The sequence below is a fragment of the Odocoileus virginianus genome, chromosome 11 (assembly GCF_023699985.2).
Source record: "Odocoileus virginianus isolate 20LAN1187 ecotype Illinois chromosome 11, Ovbor_1.2, whole genome shotgun sequence".
Classification (NCBI taxonomy): Eukaryota; Metazoa; Chordata; class Mammalia; order Artiodactyla; family Cervidae; genus Odocoileus; species Odocoileus virginianus.
The window spans coordinates 61,452,186-61,477,194 of NC_069684.1; the positions used below are offsets into that span (position 1 = coordinate 61,452,186).

At 35.0% G+C, this 25,009-nt stretch overlaps 1 long non-coding RNA gene across 1 annotated transcript; it reads right to left on the reverse strand.

The window, feature by feature from the left end:
* Positions 1 to 1,302: 1,302 nt before the first annotated feature.
* On the reverse strand, positions 1,303 to 23,116 carry LOC110147938 (uncharacterized). The gene is made up of 3 exons (XR_011490161.1): positions 22,951 to 23,116; positions 2,823 to 2,885; positions 1,303 to 1,584 (listed from the first exon to the last, which is right to left on the reverse strand). It is a non-coding gene; the product is annotated as an uncharacterized lncRNA (long non-coding RNA).
* Between the last annotated feature and the right edge of the window lie 1,893 nt (positions 23,117 to 25,009).

Consider the following 25,009-nt stretch of genomic DNA (forward strand, 5'->3'; position numbering starts at 1 on the left):
AGCAATTGAGTCCTGAACTGCAAATCCTAACCCCAAATGGAGAGTATCCTTAAACTTCTAGATAATGTGCCAGATAAGAAAGCCTTTTCTTAAGGTGAAAAGAGTCCCTGAGAGTCACGGAACTCAATACTGAAATAATATTTAAATATTATTCACCAGGGTTGCATATGCCATGTGTGAGCCATCACAGGTTGGAGATAAATGAATAGGTGGTACACTGGTAAAGAATCCATTTGCCAATGCAGGAGACCCAAGAGATTCAGGTTCAATTCCTGGGTCAGGAAGATCCCTTGGAGTAGGAAATGACAATCCTCTCCAGTATTCTTGCTTGGAAAATTCTATGGATAGAAGAGTCTGGAGGGTTATGGTCCATGGGGTTGCAAAGAGTTGGACACAACTGAACAACTGAGCATGACACAAATCTATAATGAATAATGAGTTGGAAATCAAAGCAAAGCAATTTTCAAAGTCTAATATTCAGTTCAGAATTCATGCATGTCTCTTCAGTTGTATTCCTCTTTGCTAATAGATTTTTAAAAATTAGAATTATGTTGCATTATTTGCAATATATTGTTTACTTTGGAGTATTTTTAAAATTAAAATCCTCATCAATGAAGTATTCCTTGACTGCTAATTGATATCTATCTTTTTACCATATGGTCCTAAAATTTGATAAAGTTCTTGTTTGATATGGATTCAAAGCTCATGCTGGATTATTATCTGATTCCATTTCAATTATATCAGCACTATTTTGAACTATATAAAGTTAGTAAAACATAAGATTTAGGAATTTAAGTCAGAGAAAATCACCTTAAAGATCTAGAGACCAAAACCTTCAGCTGAGTGTTCCAAAACCAGATGCATTTTCATTGAACTGAACAAAGTTTTGGTGCAGCCTGTACCCTCTCCCTCCTTCAGATTGCCATGCTGAGCTGAAACAGTAACAGTATTTCTAGAAACTCATTCCAGGATGAATGTGATGGAGTAGATTCACATGAAAGTGTAGAGTCCTGGCAGATACACATAAAGCCAGCCTTTGAGAGGAGAAATAAGGTATCATTTTGAACCATTCTGGAGAAGGGAATGGCAATCCACTTCAGTATTCTTGCCTGGAGAATTCCATGGACAGAGGAGCCTGGTGGGCTACAGTTCTTGGGGTTGCAAAGAGTCAGACACGACTGAGCAACTAACACTACTTTAACCATTCACAATCACTGTTTTATCAACTATCTAGAAGACAGAAGATCGTCTAGAGGATGTAATGGGCTTGCTGCCTCTGGTAGTTAGTGGCTGTATTCCTTTGTCATTTATTCTGTAAAAATAAAATAACATGGTCAGTCTTGATCTTGAGTGCTATGGAGCAAGCCACACATGATGCTTAACTAAGAAATGATTCTGGTACATTATAGCTGCTTGAAAATGAAAATGACTCTCACTGTATTTTACAGGTGTGTATACTCTTAATATTCAAGACTCTGCTTTGTTTTGAAAAGCATGTCCACATCATGGAGTGAGTACAGGAATGGGCAGTAATGCTGTCTTCAATTTTTGATAATATATTTCACTGACTTGAACTCTTCTTTTCTGAAAGCAAAATAGACTTTGAGTTGAATCTACCAGAATTTGAAAGGAGACTGTTATCTTACTCACCCAATAGTCTTAACACAAGTTCTATAAAAACTCTGAGCACCATTTCCCTCACCTAAAAATAAATGAGACCATACACTTAGCTTTCAAATATTTCAGATATGCAGATGACAGATATACATTATACTCATTAATATGTGTCCTCCAGTTGAGAGTCCCAAATGAACATTTTTTTTTTTTCTGAATCTATCTTTAAAATGGATCCTCTAGTCTTGGGGATTTCAGGCTCAGCCTTTCAATTCTTCCTAGGTGACTCATGGACTTCCTGAACATAAAAAAAAAATGATTGTTTTATTGCCACTAAGATGTTGCTAATTCATTTAGTTACTGTGAAAAACAACCAGTTTAAGTAAAAGTATTTAACACATGGCTAAGACACATTACAAATGTGTTATAAAATAACATTATATAGTGGACAAATACATATGTTTACAAACATCTACATTGTGTTCTTTAATGACCATTTCGACTATAAAATGATATTTAGAAATTAGTTTATTTAGAAAATTCCCTGTTATTCTGAGCTTGATATATTAGGCACATAATGGCACTAGCAAGCAAATTGAAAAGCACTATATGTTGATGTGGATAAATACATACATACTAATTGCTTATTAGTGCCATTATCAGAAACAAGTATTAGACTAACTAAAGAATCAAGTAATGTGGAATATGTGGTAACTGGAAATTGAATTTCTCTTTTTATTCTGAATGTTATTTATTTGCTTATTTTGGGGAGGGCAGGGTAAGAACTTAGCTCTGGTATTGATAATAGGCCAATATATTGAAAATAAAATCCAAGAACTAATGCTTAGGAACAAATTACATTCCATGATAAAGTAAGGAAGAACGTATGTCAACAAAGAGCTGGGATGCATATTACTGAAGTGCGCAAAATGACTTCTTCATGAGGATTTTGTAAGAGTTGAATACTAATTTAGCCAGACTACAACAGGCAAATCGTATGTTAGATGAGAAATAGACACTTTAGTTTCATGAGTCATTGGCTTGGAAAACTGTCTTAAAGATATTAAGGAAGGAAAAGAAAAAGAAGAAAAATCACAATAAAAAATAGAATATCTATCACAAACTATGTCAGCAGGGGTGAAAAAATAGCATGATGCATGGAATCGGAGAAACAGAAAATCCAATTTGTCAGGAAGAACTTCTCTCACCTGGCACTTTTTTGACACAAAAAATTGCAACAACATTTTCTCCCTGAGTTAAGATCCCAGAACCTATGAAAGATAACACAACAGTGAAACATTAGACAAGAAAGAGTTTATATGACTAAACTAATATTTTAAAGTTGTTATAACTTTCTCACTAAGAGCTATTCATTATTTTCAATTATAATATATTAAAGCAAAGTATTTAAATTTAAATAATTTCATCACTAGTGGTCAAATTAGATAGTAAAATAACTGTACAATTTAAAATAGAGTTCTTGAAATTTGGTATAGTGTTCTATGATTTAGATATAAAAATAATGAAGTCACTCTAATAAAGTATTTTTCTTCCCCTTGTATTACAAATATATACCATATAAAAAGCCTACACATACATATGTATGTATCCATATCAACATATAATGCTTTTCTATTTATTTTTGTTTATGTTAAACTTCATTTAGTTATGATTTACAAATAAAAACTGTATGTATTTAAGGTACACAATAAAATGTTTTGAGGTATACCTTGTATAATGAATACAAAAATCAAGCTAATTAACATATCAATAACCTCACATATAGTTATATTTTTGTGTGCATACAGTGAGAAAACTTAAAATCTACTCACAGGAAATTTTAAGTGTATAATACATTGTAGAATATCATGTAACTCAGTAACAAAAAAAAACAATTTGATTAAAAAATGGGGAATGGACCTGAATAAACATTTGTCCAAAGAAAACATAAATGGTCAAAAGGTATCTTACGAGATGCTCATCATAACTAATCATTAGGGAGATGCAGACCAAATCACTGCAAGATCACCTTACTCCTTTTAAGGTGACTATCATTAAAAAAAAAGAAAACAAAAAAAATAGGTTTTGGTGAGGATATTGGGGAAAAGGGAATTATTGTGTGCTGTTGGTGAGAATGAAAATTGGTTCTGCCATTAGGGAAAACAAGATAGAAGTTTCTTAGATGAATAAAAATAGAACTACCATAAGATGCATAATCCCACTTCTGGTTATATATCTAAAGAAAATAAAATCAGTATCTTATAAGAGATATTTTGCTCTCCCATCCTCATTGAAGCATACTTACAATAGGCAAGGTGTGGAAATAACCTGAAGTGAAGTGAAATCGCTCAGTAGTGTCTGACTATTTGAGAGACCCCATGGACTGTAGCCTACCAGGCTCCTCCGTCCATGAGATTCTTCAGGCAAGAATACTGGAGTGGGAGTAGGTAGCCTTTCCCTTCTCCAGGGGATCTTCCCAACCCAGGGATCAAACTCAAGTCTCCCACATGGCAGGCAGACGTTTTACCAGCTGAGCCACAAGGGAAGCCCAAGAATACTGGAGTGAGGAGAGCGAAAAAGCTGGCTTAAACTCATCATTGAGAAAACTAAGATCATGGCATCCAGTCCCACCCCTTCATGGCAAATACACAGGGAAACAATGGTAACAGTGACAGACTTGATTTTTTGGGGCTCCAAAATCATTGCAGATGGTGACTGCAGCCATGAACATAAAAGACATTTGCTCCTTGGAAGAAAAGCTATGAGAAACCTAGACAGAGTATTAAAAAGCAGAGACATTACTTTGCCAACATGGGTCTGTATATTCAAAGCTATGTTTTTTTTTTTCCAGTAGTCATGTATGGGTTTGAGAGTTGGCCCATAAAGAAGGCTGAGTGCTGAAGAATTGATGTTTTTGACCTGTGGTGTTGGAGAAGACTCTTAAGAGTCCCTTGGACTGCAAGCAGATCAAACCAGTCAACCCTAAAGCAAATTAACCCTGAATATTCACTGGAGGGACTGATGCTGAGGCTGAAGCTGGAATATGTTGGCCACCTGATGTGAAGAGTTGACTCATTAGAAAATACCCTGATGCTGGAAAAGATTGAAGGCAGGAGGAGAAGATGATGACCTAGGACCAGATGGTTAGATGACATCACCGACTCAATGGGCACAAGTTTGAGCAAGCTCCAGGAGATGATGACGGACAGTGAAGTCTAGCGTGCTGAAGTCCACGGGATTGCAGAGTTGGACACAACTGAGCGACTGAACAACAACAGTCACCCATATTTTTGGAATCTAAAAAACTAAACTTAGAAAGATAGGGAATAGAATGATGGTTGCCAGGAGTTGGGGAAGGGAAATGGGCAGAGGTTTGTTAAAGAGTACATATGTCGAACTGTGGGGCTAGAGAAAACTCCTGAGAGTCTCTTGGAAAGCACTAAGATCAAACCATTCAATCTTAAGGGAAATCAGCCTTGAATACTCACTAGATGGACTGATGCTCAAGCTGAAGATCCAGTATTTTGGTCATCCAATGCAAACAGCTGATTTATTGGAAAAGTCTCTTAAGCTGAGAAAAATGGAGGGCAGAAGGAGGAGAGGGCATCAGAGGATGAGATGGCTGGATGGCATCACCAATGCAATGGACAGAAACTTGGTCAAACTTTGGTAGATGGTGAGGTACAGAGAGGCCTGGCATGCTGCAGTCCATGGGATCTCAAGAGTCAGACACAGCTAGGCGACTGAACAACAACAACAAATTTACAAAGTAAATTCTTGAGATCTAAAGTACAGTATGGTGGCTATATTAATGCCAATGTATTATGTACTTGAACTTCTGTAAGAGAGAGCTTAAGAGTTCAAATTATTTTTAGACACATGAACACAGAGGAAAAAATATATATTAAAAAAGATGACTTAGTTATGTGACAAGAAGAAAGGCTTGAGTCATAAATTCAGAGTAAGCATATAAAATACAGAACATTGAAACAGCCTTATTTTTATTGACATGTGCATTGTGTATCTTGAGAAAAGGGCAGGTAATTTTTGAAGCCAGGTCAAAGAAGTCTCAATTTAATACCATAATTATTTCTGATGCAAATCAAGCACTGCTCTGATGATATTTGCTGCTTAATGACATAAGTTGAAATATAATTGTTAAGAGAGGCTAAATGTAATATCAGTACAATTACTCTGTGTGAAAAAAATCATACAAAGGAAAAAAAAAAAAAACACAGCTTCAGCTAATATAAGTGATTCAAAATGTTTAGGTATTTAAAATATGCCTTGTTTATTCTCTTATTTATAAAGATAAGTTATATTAATTTGTAAAGACATTAATACTACTCTTTTTTTTAACATTTATAAACAACTTAATATGCCCTTTATGCTAAGGGTAATCTCTTCCAGTGATCTAATGCAGGTCTGCTAAAAGTTATTGTATACAGTTTGGGAAATAAAATAAGAAATCTGCTTTCTAGGCTCTAAAATTTGTTCTCTGTATTTTACTTATCATACTTAAAGATTATAGTCAGCAGTCCCAAACTGAAACTTAGGTTAGGGAGGTGGCCATTTTTCTGAGAATTAGAAGATTGTCATCTTCCCAGAATAAACTTAGTGAGAGTCTCAATATTAGATTATTGGCAACGAAATGTCACCTAGTTGATAGGATATAACTATGGTGCTTAGCATCTTGCCTCAACATAAACCCATGAAAATAGGAAGAGGAGAAATTTTAATTTGCTAAAAATCAAATATTATTTAGGCACTTTGGTAGAAGGGAGAGGATATAATGTAATAAATCAATAAATTTCAGTGTTATATATGTGACAGACACAGGATAGTGCTAAACAAAGCACATTACAGGCATTTAACTCACAACCAGGTTAAAGAGAATGTCTCTTAAAAACATTTTAGATGCTTGAACAGTTTTTTCTAGTTGAGAAGTAGCTAGATAAAGAATTTTTTGGTACAGGAAGAGTTACTGGCGGAGCAAAGGGCATGTACAGCTTTTCAGCTGTAAGAGGTTTTTGAAGAAATTACAAATAACTTGGTATATGGAAAGCCGAGGGATAAATTTCAGATAGGTCAGTGGAAAAAAACATGAAAATACTTTTTTAAAAATCCATATATTGACACCATTATTTGCTAAGCTAAAGAGATTAAATGTTATGCTCAAAAGTACTAGAAAATCTTAAATTACTTAAGGATATGAAAATTATGTGATGACACTGATATTTTTATAGTTCCCAGACAGAATTTATAGTAGTACTCACCATAGTACACTATGCAAATAAATCCATTAAGTAAGGAAATATAGACTATTGCTTACTTATATAAAAATAAAGGTAAAAATATTGCTTATTTTTGACATATTATCCATTCTAGTTCTCCTATGTGGCTTATGTGGTTTAATTTTTAGTTAAACAAAATATTTATAATATTATTTTTTAATCAAAAAGAAGTAAGAGCAATTTGGCATTTATCTAAATGAGTTGAAAACTCGGAGCTGCATAAAAATCTGCACATTAACATTTAAAGCAGTTTTATTCGTGATTGTCAAAACATGGAAGTAGCCAAGATGTCCTTCATAGGCAAATAAATAAATAAACTTTGGCACATTGAGACAATAGAATATTATCCTGTGCTAAGAAGAAATTAGCCACCAAGCCATGAAAAGACAGGGAGAAAATGTAAATGAATATTACTAAGATAAAAAGCCAATCTGAAAATGCTATTTACTGTATGATTCCAACCATGTGACATTCTGGAAAAGGTAAAATTATGAAGACAGTAAAAAGATCAGTAGTTGCCAAGTGCTAGGGGCGAGAGATGAATAGGCAAAGCACAGGAAATGTTCAGGATAGTGAAAAGACTTTGTATGATATTAAAATGATGGTACATGTCACATACAGTTGTCCAAATTTATGGAGCATAAAACGGCAAGGTTGGGAAGATCCCCTGGAGAAAGGAATCCATTATTCTTGCCCAGAGAATTCCATAATCAGAGGAGCCTATCGGGCCACAGTCCATGGGGTTATAAAGACATGGATGTGACTAAGCATTGTGGAGCTATCAAGGGAACATTTCATGCAATGATGAGCATGATAAAGGACAGAAATGATAAGGATCTAACAGAAGCAGAGAGAGTCATGCCCGACTGTTTGTGACCCCATGGACTGTAGCCAACCAGGCACCTCTGTCCATGAGATTTTCCAGGCAAGAATACTGGAGTGGGTTGCCATTTCCTTCTCCAGGGGATCTTCCTGACCCAGGGATCAAACCCAGGTCTCCCTCATTGCAGGCAGACGCTTTACCATCTGAGCCACCAGGGAATCCAAACAGAAGCAGAAGAGATTAAGAGAAGGTAACAAGAAGACACAGAACTATACAAAAAAATAGTCTTAATGAACCAGATTACCACAATGCTGTGGTCACACATCTAGAGCCAGACATCCTAGAGTTTGAAGTCAAGTGGACCTTAGGAAGAATTACTATGAACAAAGCTAGTGGAGGTGATAGAATTCCAGCTGAACTATTTAAAATCCTAAAAGATGCTGCTGCTAAAGTGCTACACTCCATATGTCAGCAAATTTGGAAAACTCATCAGTGTCCACAGGTTGAAAAATGTCACTTTTCATTCCAATCCCAAAGAAGAAGTGAAGTCGCTCAGTCGTGTCCGACTCTTAGTGACCCCAGGGACTGTAGCCTACCTGGCTCCTCTGTCCATGGGATTCTCCAGGCAAGAATACTGGAGTGGGTTGCTACTGCCTTCTCCCAAAGAGGGGCAATGCCAAAAAATGTTCAAACTGTGTACAATTGTGTTCATTCACACGCTAGCAAAGTAATGCTCAAAATCCTTCAATCTAGACTTCAGAAGTATGTGAACCTAGAACTTCCATAAGTACAAACAGGGTTTAGAAAAGGCAGAGGAACTAGAGATTAAATTGCCAACATTTGTTGGATCATAGGGAAAGCAATAAAATTCTAGAAAAATATCTTCTTCTTCATTGACAATGCTAAAGCCTTTGACTGTGTGGATCACAACAAACTGTGGAAAATTCTTAAAGAGATGGGAATACCATACCACCTAGCCTGTCTCCTGAGAAATCTGTATGCAGGTCAAGAACCAACAGTCAGAACCAAACTTGGAACTACTGACTGGTTCCAAACTGGGAAAGGCGTACAGCAAAGATGTATAATGTTACCCTGCTTATGTAACTTCTATGCAGAGTACATCATGTAAAATTCTGGACTGGATGAAGCACAAGCTAGAATCAAGATTTCTAGGAGAAATATAAACAACCTCAGATATGAAGGTGAAAGAGGAGAGTGAAAAGGCTGGCTTAAAACTCAACATTCAAAAAACTAAGATCATGGCATCCAGTACCATCACTTCATGGCAAATAGGAGGGGAAAAAGTGGAAACAGTGGCAGATTTTATTTTCTTGGGTCCAAAATCACTGCAGATGGTGACTGTAGCCATGAAATTAAAAGACATTTGCTTCTTGGATGGAAAGCTATGACAAACCTAGACAGCATATTAAAAAGTAGAGACATCACTTTTCTGACAAAGTTCCATGTAATCAAAGCCATGTTTTTTCCAGTATACATGTCCGGATGTGAGAGTTGGACCATAAAGAAGCCTGAGAGCCAAAGAACTTATGCTTTCAAATTGTGGTGTTGAAGACTTGAGAGTTCCTTGGACTGCAAGGTGATCAAACTAGTCAATCCTAAAGAAAATCAATCCTGAATATTCATTGGATGGACTGATGCAGAAGCTGAAGTTCCAATACTTTGGCCACCTGATGAGAAGAGCCAACTCATTAGAAAAGACCCAGATGCTGGGAAAGATTGAAGGCAGGAGGAGAAGGGGATGACAGGATAAAATGGTTGAATAACATCACAAAATCAATAGACATGAGTTTGAGTAAACTCTAGGAGATAGTGAAGGACAGGGAAGCTTAGTGTGCTTCAGTCCATGGGGTTGTAAAGAGTTGGATATGACTCAGCAACTAAACAAAAACAACAATATTACACAATTGGGAATTCTTCATTCTGGTAAAATCTTACAGCTTCTGTAAGTTTAATGAGACGTCAGCTAAACCCTTTTAGCAAGAAAATTGCCTAGTTTTGGAACATTTCCAGACAATTATTTAAAAACAATATTCTCTCCGGTGCACAGGGTTGTTTTTTTTTTTTTTTTTGTTGTTGTAAATCTATTATCACCCATTATTTTTTAAAATATCTTTGAGAAAGTTTGGGTGAGTTTCTCTTTCCAAAAATTCTTGCAAGATGCTGCAATACTGAAAGCTATTTGCTGACAAAAAATGTAATGCCCCCCAAAATTAAAATAGTGTATACTTTTGTGAGAACACATGCATGACATTTTCAAGCTTCAAAATTCTTTGAAAGATTCAACAAGAAAGTAATTAAGCCTCTGAACAATCAAAATATTTAATCACTTTTCACCTTTTTTTTTTAAGACTTTATGTTTTCCTTTTTATTAAAACAGCTTTATTAAGGCATAATTTCCAAACCATAAATTCACTCATTCTACATGTCTTAATATAATTCAGAGATTTTAAAAATTTTTTTAGTAATTTCTCATAGGAGTGAAACCATTCACCACAATCCAGTTTTAGAACATTTTCCTGACCCCTGCAAACATTTCCTCTGCTCTTCTGCATCCCCATTTCTACTCCTCAGATGATAAAAATCTGCCGGCATTGAGACCTGGGTTCAGTCCCTGGATTGGGAAGGTACCCTGGAGAAGTGAATGGGTGCCCACTCCAGGATTCTTGCCTGGATAATTCCATGGACAGAGGAGCCAGACAGGCTACAGTCCATGGATTCGCAAGGAGCTGGACATGGCTGAGTGATTAACACTATCACTTTCACATTCTACTCCCTAGACAAAAATTAATCTGCCTTCTATCTAAAAGGAAATTAGAGCAGTTTTAGGTTCACAGCAAATTTGAGAGGAAGGTACAGAGATTACCTCTATACTCACGTCTCCACACATGCACAGCCTTCCACAGTTATCAATATCCCACCCCAAGTGGTACATTTATTATAACTGATGAACCAAGCCTGGGTGTCCTGCATCGCAGACAGATTCTTTACCATCTGAGCCACCAGGGAAGCCTGATTCATATTAGAGGTTATATAACCAACCTGCTAAAAATATTGTGGCAATTTTTTAAAATATTTGAGAATAAATAACTGATAGCAGAAGAAATGAGAAATTCCTATTAAAAATAAAACCAGTCTAATAAGTGCAGCCAATAATGCAATTTTCAACTATTTAGCATCCTAGCTGACATTTTTTTTTTTTTTTTTTTTTTGCTGGTGGACTTTGAAGACAGAGACACTTGTTTTGTAATAGTTTCCACAATATTGCCACCCTAAAGATGGTTGCACCTTGTAAAAAATAAATGCCTATTAATAATTATGCATAAGAAAGTAGAGGTAATATTGGGAGAAAATAATAGCAAACGAAGCAACAAAGGATTAATCTCAAAAATATACAAGCAACTCCTGCAGCTCAATTCCAGAAAAATAAAATGACCCAATCAAAAAATGGGCCAAAGAACTAAATAGACATTTCTCCAAAGAAGACATACAGATGGCTAACAAACACATGAAAAGATGCTCAACATCACTCATTATCAGAGAAATGCAAATCAAAACCACAATGAGGTACCATTACACGCCACTCAGGATGGCTGCTATCCAAAAGTCTACAAGCAATAAATGCTGGAGAGGGTGTGGAGAAAAGGGAACCCTCTTACATTGTTGTTGGGAATGCAAACTAGTACAGCCACTATGGAGAACAGTGTGGAGATTTCTTAAAAAGCTGGAAATAGAACTGCCATATGACCCAGCAATCCCACTTCTGGGCATACACACCAAGGAAACCAGATCTGAAAGAGACACGTGCACCCCAATGTTCATCACAGCACTGTTTATAATAGCCAGGACATGGAAGCAACCTAGATGCCCATCAGCAGACGAATGGATAAGGAAGCTGTGGTACATATACACCATGGAATATCACTCAGCCGTTAAAAAGAATTCATTTGAATCAGTTCTAATGAGATGGATGAAATTGGAACCCATTATACAGAGTGAAGTAAGCCAGAAAGATAAAGAACATTACAGCATACTAACGCATATATATGGAATTTAGAAAGATGGTAATGATAACCCTATATGCAAAACAGAAAAAGAGACTCAGATGTACAGAACAGACTTTTGGACTCTGTGGGAGAAGGCGCGGGTGGGATGTTTTGAGAGAACAGCATCGAAACATGTATATTATCTATAGTGAAACAGATCACCAGCTCAGGTTGGATGCATGAGACAAGTGCTTGGGCCTCATGCACTGGGAAGACCCAGAGGAATCGGGTGGAGAGGGAGGTGGGAGGGGGGATTGGGATGGGGAATACATGTAACTCCATGGCTGATTCATGTCAATGTATGACAAATCCTACTTCAATACTGTACTGTAATTAGCCTCCAACTAATAAAAATAAATGGGAAAAAAAAAGAAAGTAGAGGTAATACAAAACTTGATGAACCAGACACATAAATAAATAGTATAAGAATATCTAAAATCTGAAGATAGTTGTCTGAATTACGTCAATATATAAGGGATGAACTGATGGCTTCCCCCTCGGCTCAGTGGTAAAGAATCTGGTTGCTGTGCAGGAGACACAGGAGATAAGGGTTCAGTCCCTGTTTCAGGAAGATCCCCTGGAGGAGGAATGATACCCACTGTAGTATTTTTCCCAGGAAAATCCCATAGACTGAGGAACCTGGAAGGCTACGGTCCATGGGGTCACAGAGCTGGACACAGCTGAGCCACTGGACACAGATGAATATGTGCAATAGAGGACTACAGTATATGAGAGAATAAAACTGTTTGAAATCATTGCCATAGAATAAACAATAGAGAGAAATTATATGAAGGAGAGTTTAGTCAGTACAACAGATAGAGAAAATAAGATAAAGACTAGAAATTATCCACATATTTTGTTCAGATGTGTCTTATTGGTAGAGCACTGTCTGTGTTGTCTTAATAATCCAGATTTCATAAAAATCAGCCTTTTTTCAGAAATGAATTATAGATGAGAAATTGGAGCACAGAATGTAGATAGATTTTTGTCCAGGAATTTTGCCGGAAAGTAAGAGAGAGGATAGAAATTTAAGTTTATATTTCTCTTAATTTAACATTTAGGAAGAAAACACTAATATAGAAAGAGTAGTTGAAGAATTAAAGGTTAAGTAGATCATTGAGTTAGCAAGACATCATAGATTGGCAGAGGGAGAATATGAACTCTGTGAAGACACATGCTTCTTCCAGAGAAACAGAAGAAAGATGTAAAAAAGATAAATACAGTTTTTAGGTGATAAGAAATGCTGAATATTGGTGAGTCTTGGTATTTTCTGAACAGTGGGAGTTAGGGTTAGAGTGCAGAGACAATATGTAAAACAAGTTTGTCTTCAGATTTGCAACTTTACTAACTCTACTTTGTATGTTCAGAGACACTAATTCAAATATTTATTGAGAAATAGCAATCACTCTATACATATAGTAGAGCAATTGGTGAGTTTGAAATGCATTTAAAGAGACAAGAAAGGCATATAAACACAAGTGAAGTGTTGGAATAACCAACTAATAAGACATGAGAAGAATAGAATTGTACCATGAGAAAGATTCCAGGACATTATTTTGCTTTCTCTAAGGGTGCTCAGCCCTTGGAGATTGTATTATAATAGAGGGGTCATGATGTTGTGCTTACTGAACTTGGTTAAAGGAAGATCGCAGAGTAGGTGGATCAGAAGTAAACCCTGCCTTCCAAAACACTGCTTTCAATAAAATCAGAACATTTGAGGGCTGCAACCAAGAGCCTATTCAGAAAAACAATGATGGATCTATTAAATTTCTGGTGGGGAGTTTAGAAGAAATAATAGGTTGGGTTTTGTCCGTATGAGTTCTATACCATTCGACAAAGGATATGCACAGTCTGATTTTGTAAAGTTTTATGAAAATGTTATAGAAGTATAAATAAAATAATCACATTCTTTAGTTGATTCAGAGATTTCAGAATATATTTAAAATGGTTAGATTAACCTGGATTATCTTTTTAATGATGTAAGTATTAATAAAATACTATGAACATTTTCACTTCCTGCAAAGAATACAAAATGGTAATACTATTTGTTAAGTATTAACAAATACTTAACCATTTGTAATACAATAAATTAATTTATGAATCTTTGACTCACCAATTGCTTCATTATGTGTATGGAGTGATTGCTGTTTCCAAATAGTTGGATTAGTGTCTCTGAACATATGAAGTGGGGTTTGCAAACCTGCAAATCTGAAGACAAACTTGTTTTACATATTACTGTGCTTCTGCTAAACCAGTAATAAAATATTATCATATAGATAACCATACAACATCTATTAATAAGTTACACTAGGTTAAAAAATGAAAGAAAACTAGAGATAGCAGGAAATAAGCCTTTCTTCATATTAAAGAATTATTTTACCAATAATATTATTACTTTAATAAATAGTTTAAGTTGAAGTCATTTCCCAGTTTAAAATAATATGTCATTGCCATAATAGAACAGGCCTCCATATGATTTACGGGTAATACAGTTTTTTCTGTTCATTAGTTGAGCTAGTTATAATTTAGCAGAACTCCAGTAGTTAGGCATAATACAAGGCTGTTATTTTTTCATACAAAATCTAAGAGCAAGCTTCTGGTGACTCTCCAGGGCAGCTGCCCTTCAGATAGTCACACTGGAGTCCAGGGGCGTTTTACCCTTGCCATTCCAGCATCTTTACATCAAAACCACCTTATAATCACTGCTGCTTTAGAAGAGAAAACCTGTAGGATCACCAACAGCTCTTAAGTGTTTTCATCATAGGAGTGACATAGGTTTCAGTTACTAAAACAAGTTACATAATCACCCCGAATTTCAGTGCAGTGAAACTGTGATACCCTCCTTCGTAACCTCAAGGGGAAGAGGACCAGAACATCAGGGTGCCAGAATGCCTTTTCCTGCTCTCAAGTAAGTTTGTCTCCTAATATATTCATATGTTTTTATGATGATAACATTGACATTAATCTTTTTAGTATTAGTTCTCGCTGCCCACATTTTCTCCAAATTTCAAATAAACATGACTTGGTCATAGAACTTTACTGCCTTTTAAATTTTTTCTCCATAGACCTAACTTTTATTTCTGTCACTGTTCTGTCTTAAGTTCACTGTTGTGCTTTTCTCTTTGTTCCCTGAAAGTCACTCCTTTGATTTTTTTCCTTTTCTGAATTCTTTTGCATTACTGTTTTCTTTTCTGTTTTTATTTTCAATCTTTCAAGTTGGAAAGACTATAGAATTGTTTTAATAACATTTCATTGAGCTGTATAATCTTAAAATGTATTTCTAAATTACCACAAATGAAAAATTTAGTTTACTTTTATACTTTCTATAGTACAAATCTGTAGGAAGATTCTTTTGCTCAACATTATGTCTGTGAAATTAATCCATGTTGCTGCATTTGGCTGTGGAGCAATCCTTATTATCACTGGGCAGTATTTCATTCATAATAGATAAAGTTGTTGTTTAGTCTAGAAATCATGTCTGACTCTTTTAGGAAATCATGGACTATAGCCTGCCAGGCTCCTCTGTCCATGGGATTTGCCAGACAAGGATCCTGAATTGGATTGCCATTTCCTTCTCTATTGTTCTAGTTACATCTCAATTTATTTTGGTGTTCTACTGTTGATGGACATTTGGATAGTTTCCAGTTTGGGGCTTTTGTGAATAACTGTGAATAATACTGCTATAGATATTCTAGCGAAACAAACAAACCACAACAAAAAAAGCAAAACCAAACAACAACAACAAAAACAAATGATGAAGTAGATTTTTGTTTTGTTTTCAGTTTTTGTATGTATCAACTCAACCAATCCTCATAACAGCACTGTACAATAGAATTGTTACTATTCTCAGTTATAGACAAGCACATGGTAATAAGTAGTTTCTACTAGGTTATGCAGAGGAAATAATAGAGGTGAAAAGAGGTGAAGAAGTGATATCTTGGCACAAGAAGACACATATAAGACACATGTAAGGATATAAATATAATTTGCTTTCAAATTTATTGTAAAAGGTGATCTTTCAAAATAGAGGTAAAAACAATCAGTCTTATTATATAATGTCAGGAATATTGTCACCCTGTGTTAAAGTGTCTTCCTTATAATATATAGTAAATAAACTGCAACAGTTTCAAAGAGATGTATCTAAAATTGGAATTTATCTTTAAAATATTATCATGAAATTGTGTAAATATGTATGTTCGAAGACGTTTTACATTAAGATTTAGATACATAAAAAATTAGTGATTGCATATGCATCCAAGAAAGCCTGGTTTATTATCTTAACTGAGTTGTAGATGATATCCTCATGAAACCTGGTGTAAAGGGCAGAAGCATTTGAGAAGAGATCTGTTATAAGAAAGACTGAAAGACAGGATTTCAGGATTCAACAGGGGATTTGGTAGCTGAAGCAGTTTGGAACAATGGCAGGTCCAAGGTGTGACACTTAAATATATAATCAAGTTATTGTAAAGTTTAAGGATTTTGTGGCACGTAATTAAAGAAAATAAACTGATAATCAGCATGGAGATATTTATGTTATCATTATGAGACAGACTAGAGCTAAAACCTGAACAAGAAACTTCGTAAGAATTTGAAGAAAATAGAAAACAATTATGAAGTTCTTTAGATGACTCACGAGGCAGGCAAGAGTTAAACAAAATCAGATATCATAACCATCTCTTGAACAATAAGGTCTCTTTAATTTACTATAATCTTCAGGTAAAAAATGAAATTAAGTTTCTATCTCATGGAAATATTTTATTCCCTTTACATCCACACGGCTCTCCTTCCTCTGACAGAGACCTGTCTCTCAAGGGCTCTTAATGTCACTTGTCACTTAGCAGAGTCTGTGTTACTGTGTTGGCTGAAAGTCATGTTCAATTTTCACAACCTCTTTATTAGTAATCGGAGTGTATCACAAGAGACAAATCTTCATACCTCATACCTGTTTTTTTTTTTTTTTTTTCTTTAAAGCTAATAGCTTTTGCATCCATTGCAAAAGCAAGTCATTTAGGAGAGATAAAGCTATCTGATTGTTTCAACCAATTTAAATTAAATTGAAATGCCTTTATAAGAAACTCTGGCTGAAGGTGCTATGAAAAATTACAAGACCTCGACATTAAGGATGGGGTTTATTTGAAGAATTACCAACTTACCCTCTGGTTTTCATTCATCAGTTAAATTTCTAAGTTCTTTTTATGCCTTTTAAATCTATGAGTCTGTAATTTATAGTTCTACATGGATTCCCTTAATTTCTTTATTTTGTTGAAATGATTTTACATTGAGAAATATCAACAATTGAACCTACAACTGCAACACAATCAGTTTTATGAGAAATATATGCTCCACAATATATAATATTTAAGGGGATGGCAGCTATAAAATTATGTTTATATAGTAGGTAACTACTTAAATAAGAATACAAAAACTTCCTTAGCTTTCTCTCAAATACTAACACTGTATTTTCTTCAATCTGATAATTATACATTTTTTAAGAGTTTTAAAAAGTGAAAGTCACATTAATTTTATCTGAGAAGTGGAGTGAAGACTACTTTTGTCTTGTTTTGTTTTGTTTTTTTTTCATTTGTTTTAAAATACTAAAATAATGAATACTTTATTTGATCAGATTAATTGTCATTTGGAATAACTCAGAGCATTAGAGCATAAATTCAGTGAAGATTATAATAATAATATTAACAGCTACAACAATAACTATACTGACTTATTGAACTATATGTCAGGAATTATGCCAGGTACTTTACATGCATAAGTCTAACTTAATACTCTCAACAATCCGTCTTCTAGATGTTACCCCAGGATGTGCTGAGAAAACTGAGGCTACTAGAGAAGTGATACATCCAGGATTTCACATGAAAAATAGGAAACCCATATCCAAACTCAGCCATCTTGCTCAGAGTCCTTGCTCTGAATGAGTGTTATGCTACATCCTAGTAAAAGAACATTAGTGCAGTCTTGTGTTGGAAGAAAGTCATGCATTTAAGCTCCTGTTTTGATCTCCTATTGAATGTGCTCACTGTGCAATTTAATCAGCAATGCAGTTCTACAGAGAAATTATTTTCCCCTATAATCCATGTTTATTGCCATGTCTGTTGTTGATAAAATAATTGCAAATTTTTTTATTTTCTATTTTTCAAAGAATAGATTTACTCATTTGGTGAAACTATCTTTAAAAAGACAACTTCAGTATTGACTCATTAAATGAAATCATATATCTGAGTGAATTTTTTCATTAAAAATAGATCTTGTATACATCCAGTCATTAGAAACATTTTGAGATAATTTATTTATAGCACAATTCAAAGTTCATGGAGAAAATATTGATTTTTATCTACAAGGACTTGCCTCTTTAAAATATGTTAAAAGTAAAACAAAGAAAACAGAACAAAATATCTTAAAAGTATCATAATAAACATCATTTGTACACAAGCCTAGAGTTATTTGTTATTTCCTTGTTTTAAATGTTTAAGACATATTGAACTCTCTTCATTTCTGAGTTTTCTATTTAATGGTTTTTTTTAAGTGGAAACAGTATTTCATTTTGTGTAGATATATGTACTAAGTCTTTCTTTTAAATTTAATATTAAGAATTTTAAAAAGCTGTCAGAATGCTTCCTTTTTTTCCTTTAAATTGTTATGAAGGCACAGATTGGAGAAAATTTCAACCTAATCAAGTTTATTAACCATTTCTACATTAAATTAAATTTTATTCTATTTTTAGTTGTCATGAAGCCTGGTGACTGAAGTCTTGGCGATAACTTTCTCACTTTCATTTCAAGCTTCCATGTGTTTATTTTTTAAACTATATTAGCTCTCTATTTGCACAGACTTAGCAGCTTAAAATAGCACCTCTTTGCTCTCTTGCAGTTTTGTGGTAAGAAGTTTACACGTGGCTTAACTAGATCGTCTGCTTAGTATCTCATAAAGTTGCAGTCAAGATGTCAGCCAGGCTCTGTTCCCATCTGGAGGCTCTCCTAGAGAAGCAAGGACTTTGAAGCTCACTCAGGGCACTGGCAGACTTCACTGCCTTACAGCCAGATGCCAAAGAAGCCTGGCTTCTTGCAGGCTGGAATCCAAGGGACTGTCTCTGCAATTAGAGGCTGCAAGCAGTTGCTTGTCAAGGAAACATTTTATCCATCTGCCGGAAGAGCCTCTAAGCAAGTTGGCCAACAAGAGAGTCTCATCTAATGTAACCTAATCACAGAAGTCAAACTCCATCTTCTTGGCTGTATTCTGTTGGTTAGAAGCAAGTCCTGCCCCCCATCAGGGTGTGAATACTGGGAGGCAGAGATTATAGGTGGCTGATTTAAGGTTTCTGTCCATTGTCCTAACCATAAATAAGTGGACCTTCCAAAGGTATCTTTGAGTATGTGCTTAGTTGTGTATGACTCTATGCCAGGCTACTCTGTCCATGCATGGGATTATACTGGCAGGAAGACTGGAGTGGGTTACCATTTCCTCCTCTTCCCAACCCAGGGACTGAACACACATCTCCTGCACTGGCAGGTAGATTCTTTACCACTGAGCCACCTGGGAAGCCCCATGTTTAAGTATATACTCCTAGAAATGTAAGGAATTCCCTGGAAGTCCAGTGGCTCAGTTCAGTTCAGTCACTCAGTCCTGTTTGACTCTTTGGGACCCCATGGACTGCGGCACACCAGGCCTCCCTGTCCGTCATCAACTCCCAGAGCTTACTCAAACTCATGTTCATTGAATCAGTGATGCCATCCAACCATCCCATCCTCTGTCATCCCTTTCTCCACCTACCGCCTTCAATCTTTCCCAGCATTAGGGTCTTTTCCAAGGGGTCAGTTCTTCACATCAGGTGGCCAAAGTTTTGGAGTTTCAGCTTCAGTATCAGTCCTTCCAATGAATATTCAGGACTGATTTCCTTTAGGATGGACAGGTGGGATCTCCTCGCAGTCTAAGGGACTCTCAAGAGTCTTCTCCAACACCACAGTTCAAAAGCATCAATTCTTTGGCGCGCAGCTTTCTAGGACTTGGCATTTTCACTGCCAGAGGCCTGGGTTCCATCTCCCGGTCAGAGAACTAAGATCCCACAAGCTGCATGGCTCAGCCATGAAAGTTAATGAAATGAAATGGAAAAAAGGAAAAGAAAGATAAGAATAAATGATAATTTATTTCCCAGGATGCAAAGATGGTTATAACTAAGTGATGTCAAATGAAAGGGAACATATTATATTTTGAAATACTAGCCTTAGAATATTGAAATTTAGCATTCCAGGGTTTAACTACATTTTATTTAAGCTTAAGTATGATAGACATAACAATAAAGTAATACACATTTGTTACTTGACCTGTAAAATAATGGAATTCTAAAACTTTTAAAATATACTTATTTATAGTTTAGAAACAAATCCCTCTCAGTGAACACTTATATATAAATATGTCAATGGCTCAGTGACTGACTATATTAATTTAAAAAGAAATGAAGCACATTAATTAAAAAAGTATATGTGTGCTATTATACCATTTCTAAATTAAATTAAATTTTATTTTATTCACAGAAATTAACATAGACAATTTGTGGATGTTCATAATTCTTAAAACAGCTACTACAGAAAGTTCTTATCTGAGTTCCCTTACTATAATCTATTCAATTGGTTTACTTATTAAATTTGAGGCTAAGTGGGGAAAAGCCAAAGATTTTGGTCTAAAATATTAATCTGAAATATACTCAGGAAGGAAGGGAAAAAGCTAAAGGAGTAAAAATTTTTTACTTAAATGTAAGGAAACACTTCCTGAAGATCTGTCATGATGAAAAGATAAAAGAGCTGAAGCCTTTGCCATATTGCTCTCTGAGCTAAGGATTAGGGGATTATGGTGATTTGGGGCAGGGGTCAGGAGGGGAACAAAAACAGCACCAGTGAAATGTGCTTAGGGGAAAAAGCATGATACAAAAACATGTTCCTCTTATAGAAGAGGAACTTATTTCTCACTAAACTTCTTAAAGTTTTACAATCTTGAAATGTTTCAGAATCTCAAACTTTCATCAAAACATCTGAAAGTCTCCCAATTAACAAAAACAAACAAAACTACTCCCAAACAATGACTTTGAAACAGATTTCCTAATAGTCATTGTAGCTAATTCAAAGCTTTTTTTTTTTTTTACTAACATTGTGTAATAGTGACTTTTAAATGACTATTTTCATCTTAATGTCTTTTACAGAAAATTTCAACTATCTAAGCCCTACTTTTTGTGGTTTATTCTAAAAAGTGTAGCTCTTTGAATAATTCATGTTTGCTGCTGCTGGTGCTGCTAAGTCGCTTCAGTCGTGTCCGACTCTGTGCGACCCCATAGACAGCAGCCCACCAGGCTCCCCCATCCCTGGGATTCTCCAAGCAAGAACTCTGGAGTGGGCTGCCATTTCCCTCCCCAATAATTCATGTTTAACATATGCTAAATTGATAATGAAATAAGAGACAAGGGATCTTCCCAACCCAGGGATCAAACCTGCATCTTCTGCATGGCAGGTAGTCTCCTATATTGCAGGCAGACTCTTTACTGACTGAGCCACCAGGGAAACCCTCATATGTAAATACAGCTCCATAAACAACAAAAACAATTTTTATATAGTTAAAAATGAGTAGCTTATAGTTATATCAAGGGAATAGCTTTAAATGTAATCTTTTCATCTGGATTCTTACTATAAATAAGGTTGAAAATCATTTTAATTAAAATAAATTTGTAATATCCTAAATTTAATAAAATTTAATAAAATTTCACCTTATTATATCTAGGTGAAAGATATTTCAAAATTTTCTCAATCTTATTTAAGAAATACAGGCAAGAATACTTGTTTTTTTCTGGATGTAATAATCTCAAGTAATAATTTAATATTTTTTCTGTTCAAAGATCTTAATGCATATCCTACAGATACTTTATAGATGAGCAAAAGTCAACGGGTTTCCTGAGAGGATTGTGTGAACAATTTAGGCCATGCCTACATTTGCTATTACATTAAAGCTAAACAGTCAGTTTTCATTATTCATATTTATTGTATTTCATGAAATTGCTACAAATACCAAACCATCTGCTCCTAGAGAAATACAGAGCAACTTTTTCATCAATTAGTTAACATATAAGCTTGCATTTGTGTTTCATCTGAGTTAAAGGTATGTATTTTCTCTGTAAAGCACCACTCAGCATTCCTGCTTTTAGAAACCCTGTACAATACTTCAACACTATCATCCAGGACCATTTTACACAGTGAAATCACTAACACAAAGCAAAAACTGTGACACTAAATAGACCACAAAAAAGAGATTTTGCATAGTAGGAGAGTTGAAGCAAGAGGAACGAGTGTCTCCTGGTTTGACTCAGCTGGTAATTTGAGCACAGGGAGACCAATATTTGCCACCTTTAAATGTGTCCTCAAATAACCACAAAAGTACCACATGAGTATTGAATTCATGTTAAACATATATTTTAATAAGTAGGGAAATTCACAAATAGGGAGCCAATGAATAATGAAGATCAACCCTATTTATGATTTAATATTGTCACCTGTCCCTCCCAGATCTATGGAGAGTATTAATATTATAAGAACCATCTGACAAGGTATATTATTCCACTGATAAATTAAATGTTTCATCTAAGATATGAATAGGGGTAACATGAGTGTGATTTGAAAATGATTCTGGATTTCAACTATATGCAACACTGAAACACTTTTATTTTCAACTTTAGCCTATTACAGAAAGGGACTGTATTACTGATTATATGTATAACAGTATATTAATCATCCATTGTTGTATAACATGCTACTAAAATTTAGTGGTTTAGAAATTTTCTTGTCTCTGTCATCTTTAAGCAGACTGGCATAGCTGGATAGTTTTAGTTCAAGATTTTTTTAATTTTTATTTAAGTATCTACTTTCATTTTCTGCGTCCTTCCCACCCCCCCCACCCCCCGCCTTGGATTTTGTTGTTGTTTTATTTTTATTCTTTTTTTAGGCCATGCCATGTTGCATGAGGGATCCCACTTCCCTGACCAGGAATGGAACCCATGATCCCCTGCACCAGGAGTGCAGAATCTTAACCATTGGATCACCAAGGAAGTCCCAGTGCAAGACTTTTTATGAGCCATCTGAAGGCTTGACTGGGATTGATGGATTACCTTCCACTCACTCTCAGGGCTGCTCACTGAAGGTTTTGATTCCTCATTCTTTTGGGGGCTCTTGATAGAAGACCTGAGAGAACCCCAAGAGGGCCTCTCCCAAGAACATGGTGATTAACTTCAAGTGATGAGACAGAGTGAGAAGGAATTCACATGCCCTGTGTAACCTAATCTCAGGGGAAACATATCATCACCGTTGGTAACACAGACCAAACATGTCACAATGTGGGAGAGGATGTCACAAAGATTTGAATATTGTATACATCAAGGACACAGGATAAAGGGGGCAACTCAAAGGATGGATGCCAAAAAGAGAGAGAGCGTGTGTTGTCTATTGGTCACAAATCCTCAGGGCAATATTAATGTAGAAAAATTGGTTAACCTCTAGGTTTAATGTATAATTATGTATTGAATATATGCTACTCAAAATATTGCTATATTTTGATAAAAATTCAATTTCTGATAATTCAAATTCCCATTGATATTTGCTATATTGCAAATTAATCAATAATTTAAAATTTATTTTTAAAGTATTTTAATAAGAATCTTTCAAAAGCACTTTTATAGATCCTCTTATGCAAAAGAAAACATTAAGTCCTATTTTAAAAAGTTCTCTAGACATTAAATATTAAGTAGATGTTAAAAATCTGACAAAATCCTTTCATTCATATGTTTTTAATTCATTAATTCATGTATTCTTCATTTAAACAAATAGAGTGTTTAGACATGTCAGATACAGTTATAAGCACTGGAAATCTTGTAATGAATAAAAAAGATGAAACATATTACCCTCATGGAGCTTTTATTCTTGTGAGAGGAGACATTAAGCCTATGAGCAAGTAAAATAAAATATGTTTTATTAGACATTGATAAGTTACCTGAAGGAAAAAAAAAAACTGAATAGTGAAAAATGCACTGTTAGGAATAGGTGAAATTTTAAATAAAATTATTGGTGTCACCATCAGTGATACCATCTTCAGTGTCACCATCTAAGGAAAAATAAGGAGGAGAAAGATACTGAGATATAGATATTCTTTGGAAGTGACAGCTTTAAGCAACATTGAAAGAGACTATGGCTAGAAAAGAGTGAGTGAGCAAGAGAGAAAAGAATAGGAAATAAAGTCAGAACTGGGAACTCATTTCACTGTGGAGACAATGGCAAGAATTTTCCTTTTTTTTTTCTTTTTTTTTTTTTTTTCTTTTTCCTTTATTAGAACAGAAGAGATGCCTTTGGAGAAACACACACACAGGAGAAACAAAGTATTAGTTCTAATTCAGTTACAAAATTCACAGTAACCAATGATGATGGCCTATGGTTTTAGCATTATCTATGAACTCAACATTGTCCTTGCTCTTGCTGTTTAGTAACTAAGTCATGTCTGGCTCTTTGCGACCCCATGGTCTGTAACCCGCTAAGCTCCTCTGTCCATGGGGTTTTCCAGGCAAGAATACTAGAGAGGGTTGCCATTTTCTTCTCCAGGAGACCTTTCCAACCCAGGGATTGAATCCCTGTCTCCTGCATTGCTGGTGGATTCTTTACCACTGGGGGAGTCCTATATTTTCATTTAATGTCTTAACACACTTTTATCATTGACAAGGCAATTTTCAAATATATGATGAAGAAAAAAAGGTAAAAAAGCAAAGTATCTAATGAAGAATAGGATATATCCCTTTTATACTTAACATCAATCATGGTTTTGAAGGTATAATAAAGCCAAAAGATACAAGTTCTTTTCTGAGTTTGGGTGATGGTAGGAGGAAATAATACCAACAAAAAGTAAGTATTTAACATATATCTCAGTAATGTGTTTATTAGTCAATATATACTATAAATGTTTAAATTATATCCATAAATATAGCAAATTCTATTCCTAAAGCCCTTGCTTTATGCCAAGCATGGCATACATATATGTCATCACTTTTGTTCTTAGAAAAACTCATAGATACTTTAGCTTGTTAGATAAATTAGCTGAAAATAAAAACCTCTATCACATAAAATATAATGATAATGTACTCATATGAAGGAAAACTGTATGATAAAATATTAATCATTTTCTTA